This window comes from Gekko japonicus, unplaced genomic scaffold (genome assembly GCF_001447785.1).
Source record: "Gekko japonicus isolate JY-2015 unplaced genomic scaffold, Gekko_japonicus_V1.1 scaffold5491, whole genome shotgun sequence".
In the NCBI taxonomy this organism is placed as follows: domain Eukaryota; kingdom Metazoa; phylum Chordata; class Lepidosauria; order Squamata; family Gekkonidae; genus Gekko; species Gekko japonicus.
In genome coordinates this window covers 45,079-50,682 of record NW_015176148.1, presented here as the reverse complement: position 1 = coordinate 50,682, position 5,604 = coordinate 45,079, and the positions used below count along the sequence as shown (strand labels likewise).

The following is a 5,604-nucleotide window of genomic DNA, read 5'->3' as shown; positions in this document are numbered from 1 at the left end:
ATAAAGGTTTAAAATATAAAACTATATGACAGTTCAGTTGTAAAACTGGAAAAATTGAAAAAAACGATTTGAAAAGTACTCAGAAATGTGGAGTGATTTCAGCAAGAGTACTTTTATTAAGCAGGAACAAGACGAAGTAAGCCGGCTCGCAGGCCGGTATTTATGCACAGAAAACCCACCACCAAAACACACCCCTATTCACCCTATAGGCTATTTACAGTAGCCGAGAGTCCTATAGGCTCTCGGCTGCGGACCTGGCCCTCTGATAGGTGCGGGCTAGGATCCGCTTGGCTATTTTTCTCCCTGAGCGAAGCTTCAGGGCTTTGCTTGACCGCATGGTCCAACGGTCGCGCACGTGGTTATGGCGGAGTACATTACACAATTAGAAGTATTTTGCTACTGAAGTGGTGATTGTCGGGTCAGTATCTGTCAGCAGATGGCTCCAGTGGAAGATGGTATTTCCATAACACTGGATAGACCCAATAGGACCTAAGAGATGACCAATGAGAACAAAGCAAAAGAAGGTGTGTCAGCGTCCCAATCTCGCCAGAAGCGCAGGGACAAAACCTGTCTGAATATGGAGTTCGTGAGAAACGTCCCGTTAATTCTGCAGACGGTACAGCATTTAATCTTGCGAGAGTAAAAGCAAATCTATGAGAGGGGGTGGTGAGATGGCTTAGATATGATGGAAGGGTCAGCGAAGGAGGAATTCCCAGAGCAGGAGGAGAAGATACACACCTGGCATATGCGGTGGTGGTACCCGCCCTATCCCAATTACTTGCTTTCAATCTGATCTGTCTCCATGCTTCTTGCTGAGATATATTCTTGAGTGCTGCTATCAGGAGGCCAAGGAGGTTCAGTTTCTTCTCTATTTGTGTTTGTGTCCTTTATATAAAGTTTCTATCTCCGCTTCCTGGCATGACATTTTATGACAAACATGGCCCGGCCCAACAAGGTCTCATTTATGTCAGATCCGGCACTCATAACAAATGAGTTCGACACCCCTGGTCTCGAGGATACTGATTTGTATTTTTGGTGGTCTGCGGAAAACTATCCTCCAACACCACGTTTCGAAGGAATCTCCTAATTCCTTAGGGATTGACTTTGCTCCTTCTGGTCTTAGCAGAAGGCGGTGAGGAACGGCCCACCCCCAAGCCCTTTCCGTCTCCATTCCTTGTACAGCTGCAGTTTCCTCTCTGCTGCCCCCATCTGGCTTGAGTAATACTTGCAGTCTGTCAGCTGGCAGCCAGACCGTAAAAGAATCAGCCAAACGAGTGGCATCCCGTCCACTCAGTCGCCCTAAGTGATTGCCTAAGAGGGGCCGGCTGTGGAGGGGTGCCCCCCAGCCCCTCCTCTGCCACTGTCCCTAGCCCAGATCCCTACCAGGACATCTGAAACCTTTTACCTAAAAAACCTTGTTAGTCTTTAGGTGCTCCTCGGCTCAACATTAGCAGTTTCTGGGAAATGTCATATTATCACACCAGGCATCTCTTTCTTTCTGCAGGAGACGTGTGGCTGTCAGCAAATGGAGCAGAAGGACACCGATTGATGGGAAAAGAGGATACATATTCAGATATGACAGAGAAGTTTGAATATTTGGATGCACCAAGGAAGGAGGAGGGAAAACAACCACCCAAAAAGAGGAATAATTCCGGTCTTTTGCAGGGGGATTACTCTCTACAGCAAAATACATGGCGAGGAGACAACAGGGATGAGTGCACTGCAAGCAAGAAAAGTTTCAGTGACATATCAGTTATTAATATTCGCCAAAGGATGTGTAATAGAAAAAATATATATAAATGCCAGAAATGCGGAAAAAGTTTCAGGCAGAGAGCGCACCTTACATCCCATCAAAGAATTCACACAGGGGAGAAACCATACAAATGCCTGGATTGCGGGAAAAGCTTCAGTCGGAGTAACACTCTTATCTCCCATCAAAGTATTCACACAGGGGAGAAACCATACAAATGCCTGGAGTGTGGGCAAAGCTTCAGTCGGAGTTACAGTCTAACTTCGCATCGAAGAATTCACACAGGGGAGAAACCACACAAATGCCTGGACTGTGGGAAAGGCTTCAGTCAGAGTAAAAGTCTTACTTCCCATCGAAGTATTCACACAGGGGAGAAACCATACAAATGCCTGGATTGCGGGAAAAGCTTCAGTCGGAGTAACACTCTTATCTCCCATCAAAGTATTCACACAGGGGAGAAACCATACAAATGCCTGGAGTGTGGGAAAAGCTTCAGTCGGAGTAACACCCTTATCTTCCATCAAAGAACTCACACAGGGGAGAGACCATACAAATGCCTGCAGTGTGGGAAAAGTTTTGGAAGAAAATATTACCTCATCTCCCATCGAAGAATTCACACAGGGGAAAAACCATACAAATGCCTGGCCTGTGGAAAAAGCTTCAGTCAGCGTAACAGTCTTAATTCCCATCAAAGAATTCACACAGGGGAGAAACCATACAAATGTGTGGATTGCGGGAAAAGCTTCAGTCGGAGTGACACTCTTACTTCCCATCAAAGAATTCACACAGAGGAGAAACCATACAAATGCCAGGATTGTGGGGAAAGTTTTGGCGGAAAATATTACCTCATTTCCCATCAAAGAATTCACACAAGGGAGAAACCATATACATGCCTGGAGTGTGGGGAAAGTTTCTGTAGGAGGAACAGTCTTACTTCCCATCAAAGAATTCACACAGGGGAGAAACCATACAAATGCCTGGAGTGTGGGAAAAGCTTCAGTCACAGTAGCAGTCTTACTTCCCATCGAAGAATTCACACAGAAGAGAAACCATACAAATGCCTCGATTGTGGGAAATGTTTTGGAAGAAAATATTACCTCATCTCCCATCAAAGAACTCACACAGGGGAGAAACCATACAAATGCCTGGAGTGTGGGAAAGGCTTCAGTCAGATTAAAAGTCTTACTTCCCATCGAAGAATTCACACAGGGGAGACACCATACAAATGCCTGGACTGTGGGAAAGGCTTCAGTCGGAGGGACAGTCTTACTTCCCATGAAAGAATTCACACAGGGGAGAAACCATACAAATGCCTGGATTGTGGGGAAAGTTTCTGTAGGAGGAACAGTCTTACTTCCCATCAAAGAATTCACACAGGGGAGAAACCATAAAAATGCTTGGAGTTTGGGAAAAACTTCAGTCACAGTAGCAGTCTTACTTCCCATCGAACAATTCACACAGAAGAGAAACCATACAAATGTCTCGATTGTGGGAAAAGTTTTGGAAGAAAATATTACCTCATCTCCTATCAAAGACCTCATACAGGGGAGAAACCATACAAATGCCTGGAGTGTGGGAAAAGCTTCAGTCACAGTGGATACCTTGCTTTCCATTGAAGAATTCACACAGGGGAGATATCATACAAATGCCTGGAGTGTGGGGAAAGCTTCAGTCGGAGGGACAGTCTTACTTCCCATGAAAGAATTCACACAAGGGAGAAGCCATACAAATGCCTGGAGTGTGGGAAATGCTTCAGTCAGAGTGACCATCTTACTTCCCATCTAAGAAATCACACAGAGGAGAAACCGTACAAATGCCTCGAATGTGGGAAAAGCTTCAGTCAGAGTAACACTCTTATCTCCTATCAAAGTATTCATGCAGGGGAGGTATATGAATACTTGGAGTGTGGAAAAAGTTTTGGAAGAAAAAATACTCTCATCATCCATCAAAGAATTCAAACCAGCGGAAAACCTTACAAATGCTTGGAGTGTGGGGAAAGCTTCGCTTACAACTACAGTCCTGCTGCCCATCGAAGAACTCAAAGAGGGGAGAAACCATACAAATGCCTGGAGTGTGGGGAAAGCTTTAGTTGCAGTAGGCGTCTTGCTTTCCATCAAAGAATTCACACGGGGGAGAAACTGTACAAATGCCTGGAGTGTGGAAAAGGTTTTGGAAGAAAAGATACTCTCGTCGCCCATCAAAGAATTCACACAGGGGAGAAACCATACAAATGCTTGGAGTGTGGGAAAAGCTTCAGTCACAGTGGATACCTTGCTTCCCATCGAAGAATTCACACGGGAGAAACCATATAAATGCCTGGAGTGTGGAAAAAGCTTCAGTTGCACTTCAAACCTCAGTGTCCATCATAACATTCATATGGGGGAGAAACTATAGAAATGCCTAGAGTGTGGAAAAATTTCAGTCACAGTGGAAGTCTTACTTCCCATCAAGGAGTTCAGAAAGGGGAGAAACCATAGAAATGCCCTGAGTGTGGGAAAAGCTTCAGTTGCAGTTTATACGTTGGTGCCTGTCAGAAAATTTACACAGGGAGAAGCCATAGAAATGCCTGGAATGTGGGGGAAAGCTTCAGGGTGCACACTTTAACGGCCATTTAAAAGTTCACAAAGTTATGGAGTGTGGGATAATCTGTGGTCACAGTAAAGTTCTTGCTTCCCATGGAAGACGTCACACAGGGGAGAAACCAGGGGAGAGGAAATTCATGATTTTAATTGTATTTATGTGTTTATGCATTTTGCAGGTTCATGACCTCTGCAAAGTTCAATCCCTGGTCAGGAAAAGTACCAAAATTTCATAACCACCTCTCAACCTTGACAGTTCTTTGGTTATAACTGACGAAACAGGAGATTTATTTCTCTGGAACTGCAAACAACTGCTGTCTTGAGTCTTATAACCTTGCTTTGAGAATTTAATCGCAGTTACCAAGATGTATTCTAGTCCATGTAGTATAGAAACTCCTTTGCACCATCGCTTTAGGGTCCAACTGTTTTATTTGGAGGACAATCAGGTGTTCAAGTTCAAAGATTTTATTTCTCTTTCTCTGTCACCTCTATCAAAAGTGTCACGTAAGGGTCAAACGAGGCTTTCTGCTGGTAGCTTCCAATCAGAAAAGCCTTATATCGGGTGAACATATCATGTGTGCCGGGTATCCCACTGTACATAGCCTTCTGCCCATCAGCTTAAAAATTGACTTGCCTAAATCTTAAAGAATTGTAATGCTTAGGTATTTAGCTAAGTGTGAGAAATGTTTGGAGACCTGGTTTTTATTGAGTGCAGTTTTCTGTAGCTGTACGATTAATTTCACCTTTTCATCAAATTCTTGCCTAATACAAAAAGCATGCTTTATTTTAAATAAAAACAGTATCTCTAAGAAGTTGTATTTTTATTTATTTATTAGGTTTCTACCCCGCCCTCCCGTCGAAGCGGCTCAGGGCGGCTTACAATTTTAAAAGCAACATAAAATACACTCAATAAATTACAAAATTATAATTTAAAACCAATTAAATATTAAATCCAGTTAAAGATTAAAGATGGCGGCGAGATATTATAAAGTGCAAATGTAACGATCGATGAAGTCATTCTTACTGGAACGTACAGCGAAAAAGCTCCATTTTCACGGCCCTGCGGAATTGCTGGAGGTCCCGCAGTGCTCTGATCTCACTTGGGAGCTTGATGTAGCATTGGTGCCACCAGGGAGAACGCCCTGGTCCTAGTTGCTGTCAACCTGTCGTCCCTAGGCCCAGGGAAGGCCAGGCAGTTTTGTGTTCCAGATGGCAGTGGTCTCTGGGGAACATGCGGGGAAAGGCGGCCCCTTAGGTAGGCAGGCTCCTGACCAT

The 5,604-nt window shown here is 44.2% G+C and overlaps 1 pseudogene; it reads left to right on the top strand.

The window, feature by feature from the left end:
- The first annotated feature begins 1,575 nt into the window (after positions 1 to 1,575).
- Positions 1,576 to 4,598, top strand: LOC107123541 (annotated as a pseudogene).
- Positions 4,599 to 5,604: the final 1,006 nt, after the last annotated feature.